We start from the raw sequence: 17,761 nt of genomic DNA, 5'->3' as shown, positions 1-17,761 counted from the left end.
CCTGCTGAAGGTGCTGACTACTTGGAAGACTGCCTTCAACTTGGAATATTGCCCACTTGGGCCTACCTCTTGATATGGAAGCAGAGGGTACTTATCCCACTTTCCCCTCCTGCTGGCTATATGAAGAAGGCAGGGTAGATTTGCACTTTATGGAATTCTAAATCAGCAACATATAGAATAAGCTTTCATAAGGAAAGGGCTTAATTTGTCAGATGCTGTGGAAGGACTACAGGAGACAGAGCTGCTAAACAGAAAGCAGTAATTAGACTACAAAGAGCAAGGCAAGGAGAAGGGAAAAAATAGGGGGCACTCCTGAGAGAGGCAAAGTGGATAGGAGAGAAATAAGCAGTTAACCCAGTGAGGGACACACAGCTCATGAAAGCTAATCCAAGTAATGGCATAAGACTTGGTAGTCTTGGTTTAAACAATACTTAACACTATCCAGTCTGTGGATGAATTTTTTGTTCCATAATTTCCCCTTTCAGGTTCATTTTTAAAGTTTTGTTGTTTAAGAACAACCACCCGGAGGTCAGTAATTAAATGTTCAGGGAGGATAAATTGTTCTGCCACAAGCTTGTTTGTCCTTCTAGAACTGATGTCAGACACGGTTCATTCACTCTTACATATAGGGATCACCCATTTGTACAATGTGGGCATGTCTATGTCTGCACAAGACACTATGTCACTGTAGCAATGTACTATGGTGCCATAACATCAGTGGGCACAAACCATCATGAACGCCGTTGCTCTGGAGGGGGCACAACGAGGTCCCACAGGTGGCGGCGGTGCTGTCGGTGGTCAGAGCATGGCAGAGACAAGTGGGGAGCTGCCACAGGCAGCCACAGCACTCTTGGCAGCCAGGTGGGGGATGGCAAGTGCCAGCTAATATTCGGCAACCACCAGCAGACACCGCTGGTATCGTCAGCTGTCGCCAGTGACAATCACGGACCGCCTGCAGATGCTGCTGGTGGTGTTGGTGGTGAGGGGGGTGGCAAGCAGCAACCGCCCTCAAACACACCTTTTCACAAGGCGTGCACCACCATGCTCAGGGGGTGCACATGCATCTGTTTGCACCCCCTACGCATCGCCAATGCACACCATGATGCCGCAGCTACGTCACTGTAGCAATGCACTCCCTCTCATGCGTCACTGGCATGGCACAGTACAGGCTGTTACTGCATTGGCATTTAGTACTTCCAAAAGGAAGTACTAAATAACAGCGCAGAAGCAATGATGCCACAGGGGCACACGAAGATGTGCCACGTAGGCAGCTGAGGGGCACCGTAAGCAGGTGATAGCATACATGATTTTGGTAGAAATACACGTAAATGAACCTCAGGTGTTATAAGCCATGTTATTTATATAATGCAGTGATGATGTGGTCTGTGCTGATGAGGGTGCACAGCTGGCATCTGGGTCCAGATCAAGGCCTGGAGCTGAACAGGAATTAGGTAGTCTGTTGCTAGAGAAATGCTGTTTGAGGTTAGGTATCTGTTTGCAAGGCCAGACAGTTTTGTCCTGCATGGCTACCTTGAGATGGTTTTCATTTTCCAGGAGGGACTGGAGGTCATTAATGATGTCTCAGGTGTTCAAGCTGCGAACTGTAGGTGACAATCAAAGGGATTCCATGGAAGCCATTGTTATACTGGTGGCAACCAGCTACATCTGGCTGCCTTGCCACCATGACTGCAAAGTGCCCATGCTCCTATGTGGTGGATGTTGTCTTGCAGAATGGTGAGAGGCTCCCATCTTCTTCTCAATTAATAGCTTTTTCTCCTCTCTCTCTGCTCCCTCATTATCCATTCTTGGGATTTTTATTTTTCCCCCTAGAACAGAGCCAGAGAATAGAGCTCTTACACTCCTTTCCTTTCAGTGAGAGTGCAATCACCACCTGACTTCCTGCTCCAGGTTGAAATGCTCCACTTGACATTTTGACATTGAATGTTTTCAGTTCTCCACTCCAAACTTTCCAAAATGTCAACAGAAGCTGGGTTAGCTTAGTTTGACACAGCTATCAGATATAACCAGGAGCTGGCAAACAACTAGCCAATCCTGAAATACTGCAATGTTCCCAAAGATTTGGTCATAAATGTGATGCCAGTCAGATGAGTCCTTGGGCGTTGCTCATAACTACCCCGCTCCCTGCCACCACCACCAAACACAAGGGGTGAGAGGACAGCAGCCGGTAGCACCTTTCATTAAAGTTACTATAATGAAAAGAATAAAGATATGGAAAAATAGTTGCTTGAAACAGTGTGTCCAAGGATGCCAAACCCTTTAACTGTTCATAAATGTATCAAAAACATTTTTTAAAAGCTGCTTCTAGTTGCTCCAAAACACCTTCAGTACATATTGCTGAAACTGCAATATGTACTGATATAACACAGGCATATGCTACAGGAGGTTGAGCTGTATCTAACCTGACTTCTCATCCAGAGGAGCCCTGCAGCATGAGAATATGGCAACTAAGCAACCATATGAGCTCATAAACATGATGAAACTAGACAGCAAAAGGAAAAAAATTGTAGAAAGCAAGAAATGAGACAGTTAGTTATATGCCAGTTTAAAGACAGAAGTAAAGCTTAGGTTGTTTACAATGACAACACAAGTACAGATAATCTCGATCCCATAATATTGAAAAAACTAGCACACAAAATTACAAATCCAGTAGCAAAGATCTTTAATGAAGTTGTCAATTCATAGGTGGTAATTGTGACTGACAAATAGAAATTGTAGTACCTATACCATAAAGTATTAATGTTAAAGTATGTATACAGATGAATATATTGTATAGACTTTAATATAATATAATAAATCCACAAGAAGTTTGTTGCTTGTTTATTTTTGCTTTCTTGAGTATGTCAAAAGGGTTGTTTATGATATATAGCTTCCCAGTGGGGGGGCATTATAGCATAACTATATATGCGGTCTTTTTTTGAGGTCTCTTGATAAACAAAGACTCGATGATTGTGGACTGTATATGTAGAGGAAGGCATAAAGTCTGAATAGCTCTGTTTTAATCCTTGCGAAAATAACATGCTGAATGCAGTGCTGTTCTCCCAGTGGATGCAATTATTAGCACTAGGACAAGAGAGGTCTGAGTCTCTGAAATGTGTCTTTGAAGCTCACTGCTCAAAGACACCTGCTTTTACAACAACTTGGACAGAGAAAGTTTGAGTGGCTTTTCTGCCATGTAACCTTATGGCATGGAGATGTGGCTCTATTCGGCCCATCAGTTATTTAAATATCAATCATAGCAGAAATACATATGTAGACAGAGTATGAAACCACACACACACCTACCTAACTGAAGAGCTGTGGATCCTAATACCTTCCATGATGAGCCTGAAAGAGAAAAGTGGAACAGCACAGTCTTGTAGATGTCCTGAAAATATTTTGTTACCTCTCATGAGGTCCATAGTAACTTGGAAGGGATACTCATCATCGTCTGACCTTTGTGCATGTCAATTAGCAGCAGTGCTAAGTGTATTGTTGTGCTGATAATGTTCACAAACGGGCTTGTGGCTGGTGCCCTGCCAGTATTTCTCAACAAGTTCAACAGATTGTCTGACTACAGTGAAAGCAGGGGGGTTCGCTGACTTCGAAGCATTGCTGAACTAACTGGAGAGTATAGTTTCCAGCTGGATTCTAGTACCTACTCCAAATTGAATACTTTGACATTGACCCCAAGACTATTGCATGTAGTCTGTTAGGCCAAGGCCACAGCTACCATGGCAGCTCTAAGGCACAAAGGCAGTCTAACTACAATACAGAATTCACACTAGTCAAAATCCAGATACAAGTTGCATCCAGAAATAAACAGGAAGTTAATGTATATATTATGCTATATTCCTTGTAGTCGCTGCCACCTTGCAGGCAGGCAGCTGCCTTTCAGATAGCCTGTACTCTCCAAATGCTTTTGAAGTGTAGCACCATGTAAAGCACATTGAAGTAATCCAATATAAAAATATCAAAAAGCTATTCCAGAAGGGGAACAAAAGGAAGAAATAAATGACAGCAAATGTATAACCAGACCCAGTTGACACCATGTAACCATGGTAACAGGTGCATTAGAAATAGAGCAAGTAGGAATTTTCAGGATTCCTTGATGTGACTTTCAGAATAGATGACGAATCCTAAACATCCCTGAATGTCAACTCTCTCAACCATCAGGGGGAAATATACTGATCTGACAAGATACTTTTCTGTTTTGAAGATAATAGGTTGGATCTGAAGCTTCCATCAATCAGTACATCCCTGTCTCGATTTATAAGTATAAAACATTGTACTAAACCTATGTGATTTTTTGATATAGCATCATTTTACAAACCAGCTTATCCAGCAGTCACTAAATCCTGGCTTCACCATCCCTGATGTTGCCCGGTGGGAACTGTAGATATATTATGTTTCCTCTGTTGCTTAATTTTTGGGGGTATTATTAGGTAGTATCCTTTAGCTGCAACCTTGGAGGTGTTATTAAAACAATAAAACATACGGCAGATGAAAATATGACTAGATATTAACATAATGCAGCATTTCAAAAACTTATACATAATTAATTAACAATGTTTGATTCATCTCTGACGTGCATTGCACCGTAATGCTGACTTGGAGGTTTCTGCATGGGCATCAGTCTCTTGCCAGGTGCTGGGAAGTCCATTGTTTCTGCCTGTATTACATCCTGGGACTCGCAGCTATCTCAATATGCTCAGTTTGTTGCCTGTCTGAGACTTCTTCAGCCTGAGTTAATGTCTTTTTCATGTCTGAGATTTGTAGATCAGGCAACTAATGTCTCTATTAAGTGTTTCCATTGGAATTAGTTTTTGAGATCTATGGGAAGAAACCATCTTTTATTGCATAAATTTTTGTACAATAGAGTGCTATTAGTCCTTTTGGTATTACTACAAAAATTATTAAAGTTATCAGAAGTTTGATAAAATCCTTGTGATCCATTTAGTTGTCTGTGACTTTCTGGACACTATCCAAAAATGATCAACAGAGCTGTCCTTGATCCTGTTCAACTCCCCAGGAAGCAAAGGTGTCCCAAAGTGGACCCAAAGGAAGCAGGCCTATGGTTCTGTCCACTTCTCTCCCCCACATACCAGCCAGCAATGCTCCTGAATGTGTAAAAGAAGGCCTGCTGTGACCTATTTGGGTGTGGCAGATGAGCTTTTCCCATAACATGCTTCCAAACTCAAAGGCTACATTACACACGAACTGGTTTAAGTGATCAGAAACTGGTTTAAACCTGTAACAGAACAGATGTTCAGTGCACATAAACCAGTTTGAAAATGGCTGAAACCAGTTTGAGATCACCCTAGTTGAATGTAGTATCAGACTTAACAGACAGGGGTAAAATGCACCCTGTTCAAATTTGCATTTGACACTAAGATGTGGGGGGAAGTGGGCACTCTAGAAGGGAGGAATAGGCTGCAATCGGATCTGGACAGGCTACAGGAGTGGTCGGATGAGAACAGGATGGGTTTCAACACTGGCAAGTGCAGGGTACTGTACCTGATGAGTACTGTACCTGCTGGTATACCAGCAGTATACCAACAGGCTGGGGAACTCCCTTCTCGATAGTGCAGAGGCAGAAAAGGATCTAGGAGTCATTATTGATGCCAAAATGAACATGGGCCGACAGTGTGGGGATACGGTCAGGAAGGCCAGCTGTACCTTGTCATGCATCCACAGATGCATCTCAAGCAGGTCCAACGAGGTGATCCTCCCCCTCTATGTGACCTTGGTCAGGCCGCAGTTGGAGTACTGCGTCCAGTTCTGGGCGCCGCACTTCAGGAGGGATGTGGACAACATGGAGAGGGGCCAGAGGAGGGCCACCCGCATGATCAGGGGGCAGCAGGGCAGGCCCTACGAGGAGAGGCTACAGGACCTGCACCTGTTCAGCCTCCACAAGAGAAGACTGAGAGGGGATCTGGTGGCTGTCTATAAACTGGCCAAGGGAGACCAGCAGGCAATGGGAGAATCCCTGTTTCCCCGAGCACTCCCAGGAATGACAAGCAATAACGGTCACAAGCTAGCAGAATGATCAGGGGGCAGCAGGGCAGGCCCTACGAGGAGAGGCTACAGGACCTGCACCTGTTCAGCCTCCACAAGAGAAGACTGAGAGGGGATCTGGTGGCTGTCTATAAACTGGCCAAGGGAGACCAGCAGGCAATGGGAGAATCCCTGTTTCCCCGAGCACTCCCAGGAATGACAAGCAATAACGGTCACAAGCTAGCAGAAAGTAGATTCAGGCTAGATATCAGGAAGTGCTACTTCACAGTCAGGGCGGCTAGGAGCTAGAACCAACTTCCAAGAGAAGTGGTGCTGGCTCCTACCCTGGGGGTCTTTAAAAGGAGGCTGGATGAACACCTGGCGGGGGTCATTTGACCCCAGTGCTCTTTCCAGCCACAGCAGGGGGTCGGACTTGATGATCTGCTCAGGTCCCTTCCGACCCTACCAGCTATGAAACAATGATTTGGGTTTATGCAATGTTTGTCCCAGACTCCTTGCTGGTTTAAATTAAAGCAGAGTCCCCTAGCATCCTGGGCTGGGCAGAGCTCTCTGCTCCACAGCAGGGCTGGCCCTTCCCCTCTGCTCCCTGGCCAGAGCTCTGGCAGAGACTTGCAGGCACAGCAGAGTCTGCTGGATTCCCCATGCCCCACTCCCCCCAGCACTTACTGTTGAGACAGGCATCCCTTCCTCTTCTTTGCCACAGCACGGACCATAGCCAGCAAGCAGTATGCTAGCTAATGCTGTGTAAGGCTCCAACAGAGTCTCTAGACACAGCAGGGTCTGCCTGGCTTCCCCCTGCCCTACCCCACCTCACTGCTCAAGCAGGAATTCCCCTCCTCCCTCTCTCCCTCCCACAGCATGGACCTCAGCCCCACGGATTCTAGGCATGTGGTATCCTAGGTAGTGCCAAGAGGTGTCTGTGTGTGTCTCTCCAATTTCACTGGCACAGGCATACAGAACTGTGATTGCTTAGGGCTTTTTGCAGCTAATCAACAAGTCAGCTGGTAAGCTATCTAAGAAATCTGAAGTAATGGAGAGAGGCCATTGTTTTGCTAATTGGGTGATAAAGACAGTTATCACTATCAGCCCCCAGCTTGCTTGAAGGTCGGTGTGCTGCAGACAGTATGACAAAGGAGGGAGGGAGATTGAAAAGCTCTGCATCATCAACAGATGCCTGCACTGTACACCCATCCCTTGCCTCAGAGTGCTACCCCAGGGCTGGTAGCTGGCAACGCTCTTGCCCCTTGAGCAGCCAGTGGGGAAAAGCCTAGGACCATGCAGGCAGACCTCCCTAATGAGAGAGTCCTGCCTGGGCCTGACTATGCCCCCCTCATCTCAGCTCCCTGCAGAAGGGGAGGGAGCGCTGCTCTAGCGCCCCCTAGCTTCTAGCCTGAGCCACTGCAGGCATGTGCCTGAATTTCCTCAGTCCAGAGAGAATGTCTGTCCAGTTTCAAACCAGTTCAGCATAGCCAGGATAAACTAATGTGCAAAGATTGAATCAATTCAGGCTCAGGCTTTTTGAATGTCTGTCCCTAGTCAAAAAAAGTGCATAGCTATCGTGTTACAAGAAATACGTTTTTTGAAACTTTCCACAGTAAAAGCCTGATTCATCTCCAATGGACTGTAATGGTAAGATTCTCATTGATTATATTGGTAGTTAGACTGAGTCCTTTTTATTTAATGACTATGAAGAATATGATTCCACAAAATAAATGACAGCATCCTATTTCAAAAGTAGATCCCCAGAGTCAAGCAGTACGCTCACAGACTCGGTAGCATTTTTTCTTTCTGTATTCCCTCTACTTCTTCCTTCTTAGAGAATTCAAGACACACCCAGTAAATCACAGATAGCAAAGTGTATGGAACTCAAAACAACTCTGGTTTTTATCACCTTTGTATCTGTGTAGTAATAAAAGACAAAAGTGTCCTGGAGCTTTGGGCTGAAGAACGCAGCAGAGCAATACCATTAAGACAGAGTTAATCTGTATTAAACTACAAAGAAGAAAAAATTCCATTGTGACCTCTTTTTAGATTCTAGAAAAGACCCCTCAACATGCAGGGTAGCACAGGAAGACCTGTGATGAACGTAAAGTTGGATGCTCACTTTGCTGGGGTCATCTGATGCCAGCTGGCTTTCCTGCCCTTTGGGCCGAGGGTGGGACCCGATGATTTTGCAAGGTCCCTTCCAGCCCTAATGTCTTTGAAATCTATTAAATGTATAAGTTCTTGCAGAAGTTTTACCCATTATAGCATAAAAGGACTCTCAGGAACATATTACTTAGTTATAGATTCATTCATAGATTCATAGATTCTAGGATCAGAAGGGACCTCAGTGACCCATCTAGTCCGACCCCCTGCCCCTGGCAGGAAAGAAAAGGGTCACCAAGCCTGGGATCATGTGATCCCAGCCAGGTGCCTGTCCAGTCTCCTCTTGAAGACCCCCAAGAATGGGGCGAGGACCACCTCCCTTGGAAGGTGGAGTTATGAAGTTATGGTAATGGGCAAATAATTCAAATGTGAGTACTCAAACATAGGCTCTTGAATTGTATTTCGGCACCTAAATAAAAGTGGTCTATGCTCGAAGGTGGTGGCTTCAGTGAGATGGTAATAGAGCATTCAAACATCACACCGGCCAGGTAAGAGTTAAAGTATTGCTAACAGCTCAAGTAGCACTGCCCAGACACATCTGAAAGGCTTGTTAAGCCTAGACTGCCAAAGGACTTGAAAGAGAGAAGCACTGATCAATTAACATTGGAGCTGACAGAAAGGAACAGATCTCTGAACTTCAGCTTCTGGGGAAGGGTTAGGCGGAGAACAGCGAGTGCTCACACAACTGCTGCTTGTTTGGGTGCCCTGAGAGGGAGGAGGGCCAGACCTTAAATAGTTGAGAGGAGAATTCTCATAAATGACTTGCCTGAGGGCACTTGAAAGGAAGGAAGGTCTGTTGGCAACTGCTGGACGTTTGCTTTTTTATTTTGGGTCCTTCAGTAGTCCCTAAATAGCCATTCGGAAAACTAGTTCTATCCTACCTGCACCTGTGCTACCAAATCCTTGGAGACTGAGTGAAAACAAGGCTCCTGCAGGAAACCAGCCTCATAAATTGGATAAAGCATGAGGCCAGTTTCCCAGTGCTGTGGAAGTGTAGATTTTGTGGAAACTACATTTTCTATGTGGAGGGGGTGGGTGAGAGTCTTGATGCTTGATGGATCTGGATATATTTCTAAAACAGACAGAGAACAGCAGGTCATGCAGCAACAGCACAACAATTGGTAGCAAAAGATGATGTGGGAACAGGTCATCCAGGAGTAGGACCAGGACAAACAGCAACATTTAGGATGGATATTTCACAATCTCCTTGGGCAGACTCAACCAAGAAGCCTGGACAATGTGAGGTGGAGTCAGTACAGAAAAACTTAAACACGCTGCAGTCCACACAAGGAACTGCCTGACTGGTAGGACGTGGGTTTCTTCAGTGGATAAGAGACACTCCCCGCCAGCAATTTGATTTTTATGTGAACATCCTGGTAACTTCTGCTAGGACTTCCCCTTTGTGGCATATAGATAGGGTCAGGCCTAGTCTTTAGGGAACATGATTATTTAAACAGAGCTCAGCCAAGCTGACTGTCCCCATCCAGATATATAAGACAAAGAAAGGGTCATCTCATAGACTCAGGGAACAAACAAGCTGTCACTTTGAGGTCAGAGGAGGTCCCTCCCCTTTTCCTCTTAAGCAGACCACTTCCCTAAAAACAGGTCACAATATGGAAATCTAAGAAGAGATGACCATTAAAGCACATTGGAGACCTTATAATGGAATTGGCCCATGAATTGGGCCCATTGGCCCAATTCCTTATAATGGAATTGGCCCCAGAAGAGGAGCCTGACAAAAGATCCAACAATTTGGGCTCTGTGCTAGACACCAACAATCGTACCTGATCCTCAGGCTAAAATACTCAGAAGTGTTGGATTACATACCTGTTCCTGGGCCTGTTGTTCATCAAGGTAAGTTTCCTGAGGAAAGCAAGTCCAGTGTTTTTAAGCCCCTTCAGGAATCTTGACTCTGGCTGCCTGAGAGCCTTGTTCCTCTTGGGACTCTAATGGGAGATGTAAAAGTCCTTGGGACATTTCCCATAAAGGAGTTCAACAGTGTGAAAAGCCGGTAGAAGCTTGTGGCACCTCTCAAATGGCATTCAGAAATATTGGGGGCTGCAACTAGGCCCAGTGTCAGGGATGAGGAGGTTTGCAACCAGTCCAGGTGTCTGGAGTCCAAGGCCACAAACTTCAATGTTACCTTTATGGTCTGATGAAATCATTTCGACCAGACCCCCCATTTGGAGATGGTAGAGTGACTTTTGAATTAACTGTCTCCAACAGACTACATCTTTCTTTAATTCCATGGGACATGAAATTGGTACTTTGACCTGTCAGTGTTTCCCATAGTACTTCCATGTAAGCAAAAAGTGTAATCACCTCTGATGTTATAGTTCCTGTGGAACTCAGTGTAATTGCCTTTTGAATCTTAGTAACATAATCAAGAAGGACCACAGTGTACTGGTATCACTTTACACTTTCCTGAAGCCCACCAGATCCACTCTGATCTGTGTAAAGGCAGCCTCTATTAAAGGTGGGAGCAGAAGGGCTTCTGGGACTCGGCCACAGGTTTTTACAGAGAACTCAGTATAAGGAACAGTTGCAAGTTCTGGTGAAGGATCTGTCACTCATTCTTCACCTGAATGGCTGTAAGGGAGCATCCGGAGCCCCAAGCTCAGTTAAAGGTGAAACAGGATTTGAGCCATGATCGCTCCCAATAGTGCCCTATTGGCACTGCAGGGGGACCTCAGGATCATGATCCCAGTCTTCCACTGTACTGGCAAGCTGATCGGTGCTTCCAGCTTTGGGGCACATTGGCCCTTAGCTTCAGTGTGTCTCCAGTGCTGGGAGCACCAGTCAGCTGATCTGCTCTCCCAGCCTTGGGAGCACCCAGAGCCTTTCTTGTTACTGTGACCCTGAGGCTGGGAGCACAAATCAGCTAATTAGTGCTGGCCATACATTCAATTTAATTCTGTGTAATACATTTGTGGCTTATTCCCTATTTTATTGCACCATTAATTGCATGAATGTGTGGCTGGGTTACTACGTAAGACATGATTAACTAGTCACATGTTAAGTGTAACTGGGAATAGAATGGAGCTTTCTTCATCACCAGGACTTGATGTGCTGATCTAAGACGCTGATTTTTTTTAGGAGCATTGACATGATCAGACACTGAGCCATATGATCATCGAGCTGCAGCATATATAAAAATGATCCTTACTCAGAATTCAGAAAATAGGCAGAAGGTAAGCAGATTTTTTTCCTTGATGGAGGGTCTGATGGAACTGTCTGATGGGAGGTCCTATGCCATATTGTACACTGAACATATATATAGAGGCAGCACTAGCTGGTTATTGGTTTGCTCTTCCTGGCCTGTGTACTATACTGTCACTAGTCCTTCCAACCATACAACTTTCAACTGAAGCATCTGGCTGGGAAGGCAGACCAAGGTGTCTTTGGGCATGACTGGAGTTAAGTTCAGTTGACAAGAAACCTGGTTCCTGTTTTGAGAAAGATTATGTAGATACCAAATGACTAACCCTGTACTATCCAGACAAATGCTATAATTAACTGCTTTATGCTGTAGGAGCTCTGCCATAGGTGGTGGAAGGGGGGTGCTAATGGGGCTTACACCCCCAAATATGGGTCAACAGTAGGGCTGCAAAGCAGCTTGGCTGCGGGCTTCCAGCAGGTGCAGCAGGGGTGGGGAGGGGCGCGCACACAGTGGTGAAGGAGGGAGTGGGACTGGGGCTGCAAAGCTGGGGCAGGGTAAGGGATGGAGCAGCAAATGGCTCATCCAGTGGATGTGACTCCTGCTGCTATGTGCGCCCCGGGAAGTATGGGGACATGTGCCCTGGATCTGCATGGGGCAAGGACGGGCTGCCACTGTGGGCTGGGGCTGGGGCAGCACTAGGCACTTCCTGGTGTGGCGGGGAGAGGAAGGGGGAGGGAGTGGGCTGGGCTGTGCTCAGGGTGGGTGGAAGTGGTGCTGGGACAAGGGCTACAGGGTGGGGGGAGCTGCAGCCACCCCAAAATTGGCTGTAGGCCCCCTCAACCTCTCTCCCAGCACCACTAAAAGCCCTGCCCCAAGTGCAGCCCAACCCAAGCCCCTGCTGGGAAAAGCCCAGAGCAGCCCCAGCCCCAGCCCACTGCAACAGCCTGCCCTCGCCCTGCGCAGATCCATGGACACATGCCCCCCATGCCTCCTGAGGAGCATGCAGCAGCGGGAGCCATCACCCGCTCTCCACACTGGGAGCTCCCTGGGCAAGCCACTCGCAGCTCAGTTCCATACACACCCTGGCTGTGCAGGGCCTGCCCCAGCCCCAGTCCTACTCCCTCCCTCACCATCGTGAGGGGACAGCAAATTGAGGACCCAGCAGTGATGGAGGGAGCGGGGCACAAGCAGGGGCATGGGCAGGGCCTGGGGGTGAGTGGAGCACCAGCTGGCCTGGTAGTGGGACAAGCAGAGGCCCAGGGGGCACATGCCCATGCCTCCTCCATCTCTGCGTAGGATGGAGATGGCAGCCACTGAGTGCTGGGCTGCCAGGCAGTGGGATACACATTGCGTTGTGTGACTCTAGGGCCAGCAGGGCTCAAAGCCCAGTGCGCAATGGCAGCTGCCTCTGCCCCACACACAGATCATGGTGAGATGTGCCCCTCTGGGCCTCTGCTTGTTCCACTACCCGGCCAAGCTGGGACCCCACTCACCCCAGCCCCTGCCTGTGCCCCGCTTCCTCCTTCACTGCTGGGGCCTTGATCTGCCCACCCTCCATGGCTCTTCCCCCACAGACTTATTTACTGAGGGAGGGCACGTGTGCATCCGTGTATTTAGCCCCTGCAAATAATTTTTTCTCCCTCCACCTATGACTGCCCCATTATGTCTGCAAAGCATGTCCAACTTGGAAGAGGGATCTAAAGAAACAGATAAATGCAAGGCAACTGCATTAGCAAGGCAATGAATCTCAGATAATTCACTCTGCTTCCCAACTGCAGAGCTAATTAGCTCAATGCTCCCTCACATTAACATGATTATACTACTTCACTTTCTAAGACTAGCACTTCCTGAACTAATCTGGGGGTATTCCTGCATGGTGCTACCTTGCAACAGACAAATATACTGTAAATGAAGAGCAGTGGATCTAGGAGGTAAAAAGACCTTCAAACCTCAGCTCCCAGGAAAGGGCATGACTGAGAACAGGGACTTCTTACACAAATATTGCTTGTCTTTGCTCGTGAAAGGCCAGTGGGCCAGACTGCAAACAGTTCATTGAAAAATCTCATGCATGACTCGAGCTGAACTTGAATATGGCTTCCTCTGTTCTGCAAGCCTGTGGCTGTTTGTCAGCATTTCTGAAAATCAAACCAATTTAATTTAGGTGCATAGTTACAAATTTAAGAACCAAATATTAGTCACTGTGGTTTGAATATTTTGCCCATAAATTATGAATATTATGAATAACAAATATTTCATAACAAATAACAAGATTAATTTTGCTTCTTTTTGTTCATGGTATACCCACAAATGACTCAAGATACTATTGAATATATTCACTATTTGAAATTATGAATTGACTAGCTGAAACTCACACAACATTTGTGATTAAATTTTTATTGCAAAAGTATTTCTTTAAATACAGGATTCTTAGTTATCCTTTGACCAAATACTTTAACAGAATCAAAACTTCTCACCCTTAAAAAGGCTACATAAAGCTGTCCATGTGTAAACACAGGCTTAGGAATATCTGTTATAATAATAATAGACTTATTCTGTCTGTCCAGAGCACTCTGAGTGGTTGTTTCAGTAAGCATTGTGATTGGCCTATTATTATTGTAAATATTAAGTAATAAGCCTATTATTATGATAAATATTATTATAGACTATAACACCCACTTAGTCTATGGCTTACAACTTAAAATTAGAAATGCGGTGTTTGGTATTCTAAGGTATGTATGAGTGAAACTCTTAAGATTTTTGTCATAAATGCTCATGGTAGCTTTGATATTACTCAGGAAGAAAAAACAAACCTACAACTGTGTGAATGCAGTCACACCTATTAGTATTAAAACAAGTTCATGTTCACTTTGTCGGCATGTTTCTGAGATTATTTCTCCAACCTACCAAGCAGTATAGGTGCTAAAAATGGAAGTGGAGGTTCATCCTTGAGTGGGGATTAGGTCTGTTCTGAAAATATAGGAGTCTGTTTCTGAAGGAATAGTCCACAATAGAAAAATGTTTTCAAGCTCCTCCATTTGTATATAGCTGCACTCCGCCAATCAAGTGATGGAGTCCATGAAATTAAGCACATGATTAAAAACATTCCAGATATTTGGGCTTCCCATTTCTTCTTCTTCTTTATTTTTCTCCTCCATGTCTCTGCTTACCATTTGCTATACAAATTAAGCTGCTAAAGACAACAACACACTCTCTCTTTTTTGCATACACCTTGTATTTTATTGAGCATCTACCACAATGGGTTCCTACATACTTCTACAACACAAATAATTAACCACAACAATTAAAGTTTTCTTTCCTTTTGGCCTCTTATTTCAACTAAGGAAAGAATACTACTTCACACATAAAAGGAATTAATTAATCAGTCAGCTGCCTGTCTTTGTAGAGAACAATAGTTTTGGCTAAAAATAACTAGTTTCTGATGAGTGCAGCAAATCACAATTCTATATTTGCCTTTCTGAAAGAAAAAAAAGGAAAAAAGAGAAAAAGCTATTTAGCAAATCAGGTACAAAACTAAAAATCCATGTTTTGATTGCTGAAGGGGGTTGGAAGAAAATTGGCTCTTGAGATGAAGTGTTATTCAGTCCATCGCACGTGTGAACTCCAATTTTGCCCCTGAGGTGAAGAAATTGGTCGTCCCCCCCAACATAACCTTGTATTTTAAAGAATTTTCGCATGAAATGCTATTGTGCCACCATACAGTACCTCTGATGTGAATCACAACTCAGGATAGGCAAAGAGTGATAGGAGCGAGAGAGAGAGTGAGTACTAGCGCACACAGACAGAATAGCAAATTTACCCAGTCCTAGCCATAAGGCATTGCAATGCTCCTGTACACATACTTGCTATTTACAATGGAAAAATCTATGGTATGCTTTCTACTTCTGTCATTACTCATAAGTAAAGCTACCAAATAGTAGTGTCATCTGTGTGAAATTTGCTTTCCGCGGAAAGACAAAACAACAAGGCCTATATACTACTTCAGTCCCAGTTTTAGTAATTGTGAGGCCTCTGTGTTGCAACCTGAAATTTTCACTCTTTTTGTGTCCTTCTGTTCTCTCCTTCTGGTCTTCATGGTTTTCCCTGTGCTTGGAACTGCTTCATGCTTCTTTTTTGCCATAAGGCCTCCCTTCAACTACTACTTGAAATATGTTACTCGCGAAGAAAGGAGCTGAAAAAGCAAGAGATCAAGACCATTTCATTTGCTTACCCACAGTATAGTGCTATAGTCAATATTGAATAAATATTTTCCCAAGCCCTGGAACAGACCTGTTTTGAGGACAAGGAGGCCCTGCATCAACCCTGGCAGAGCTTCAGTAGGCACAGGACTTTAGAACTCTATGAAATACTGCAGCATTATTTCCCTACTCCATGGGTGCATCTACACATGCAGTGAATTTGACTGAATAAACTCTGGCACAGTCTTCACAAGAGTGTATTGCTCCCAGGCGCCATGTTTACATGTGCACCTGGGACCGCACCACATTAAGCCGGGTCAAAGAAGCCCTGGTTGACACGGGTTTGCAGGGTCAGCAGGCTGCTCTGGCTCAAATCAATGTGTTGTGGAGGGACTGGCTGGAGGGGTGAAGGTGTTCCAGTGTGGGGCTAGCCAGCAGGCAGCCTCCACACTGACGCACCCTTGAGCCCCAGCTAGCCCCATCAGTGTCTACATGTGCATAGCGATGCGCTAAATAACACTGCCACAGGATAGTACTTATGCTGACAAGTACTAACCTACAGCGGCATTTATTAATTTACCATGGCCTAATAGTTCCACATGTGTAGACAGCGGTGCATCTACATATTCATTAATGCTCTGTAATTACAGTGCATTAAGTTTAGTACCTGTAATGACAAGTACTAACTTAATGTGCTGTAATCAGTGCCACTGCACAGTAGTGCCGGCGCACGTTTTTTAGGTGACCATACTGCACAGTAGACTAATTCTACTGTACATTTGCACATTAGCATGGTTTTTGCCTGGTGCACTAATGCACAGTAGAATTAGTCTACTGAGCATTTAGCATCTCGTGTAGACATGCCCACTGAGATTTTACTGCAGAGCTAGTTGGGCAACTCCACAGTAAACGTCTCATGTATATGTGCCCCATTTTGGTATGTTGATGCAGTGAGACATGCAATGTCAGCCGTGAGCAGGAACAGTTGAATGAGCTTTTGAAAGAGATGGGACTTGCACTCACTTCTGGAGCATTCTGGGGGGAAAACCGAGGGTTAGCTCCACTGTACTGAGCAGAGCACTGGTCTACCAATGCGGCTGGCCTTGCTTTCTCTTTTTCTTGTGGGGGCCAAGCATGATCTTATTTTTATGTATGCATTTACATATCTTGTAGGAGTAAGACTTAAATGAATATCAGTGCTACAACTATGAGATAGAGGGTAGATATTGTGTAAGTGTTAACAATTTTATGCATAAAAGATAAGGGATTGAAGGCCTAGGCATATGACACATGATGTATATGCTGATGTACAAGTTATATTGGCAAACAAAATGGGCAGGTTACTAGCTGTCTCAGGTTTGGTGTTGTGGGAGATACTAATGAAGTACCTTATCAGTAGGTGATGGAGAACCCAGTAACAGCCTATTTGCATTGAGGGGATAGCTACCCCTGCACAGAAACAGATATGTGACATTGGCACCAGTATACAGTACTTAACACCAGTGTGGCTTACCCTGATTTTTTTCCTGAGCTAATTCTAAATTGGATTCTAGTAAGTCACACTGATATGCAGCTATACATCACATGGCCATTGCTCATTTATACTGATGTAACGACATGTTACCTCAACTAAAACATGTAGTGTGCCCAGACCCTGAAAAAGATTTAAGGATCAGAGTTAAAATTCATTTGGACAATATTCTGATGTTCAAGAGCCAGAAGGAAGCTGTACATATTTCATAAAGCCAGACTGGGCAGAAATGCCTGGCCAAAAAAAAAAAGAAAGCCATTGTAGTGAGGTTTTTTAGATGACATTTGTCATACAGAGCAGCAACATAAATTAATGATGTCACTGTTACTAACATGACGCATCTTAAATGTCTCTGCATGAGTTAATTTGACCGTAAGCCATTGTTTCTGAAGGAAGTATAATAAAACAATATGCAGGATGATGGGAAACACATTGAAATCTTTCAGAACTGCTTTTGGTTGCACAAAACAAATAACAATATGTAAACAGGAAGCTCAGCTGTAAATTAGAACAAGACACAGCTTGTTCTGTATTCAGCTTTTTTTTTAAAATAATTTTGATTTAGCAAATAAGATGTTCTATACATGTGCCCTTCTTTAACACATTCAGATTGCTGTCAGCAAATTGTAGGTTTTTTTTAGTAAGAGGTGTTTGCAATATAACAAGCAAACAAGATTGAATCTACTAAATCAGACCTTTTTGTCAATTTGT

Source organism: Alligator sinensis, unplaced genomic scaffold (genome assembly GCF_000455745.1).
Source record: "Alligator sinensis unplaced genomic scaffold, ASM45574v1 scaffold379_1, whole genome shotgun sequence".
Taxonomy (NCBI): Eukaryota; Metazoa; Chordata; order Crocodylia; family Alligatoridae; genus Alligator; species Alligator sinensis.
Note: the sequence above shows the minus strand (reverse complement) of the source record.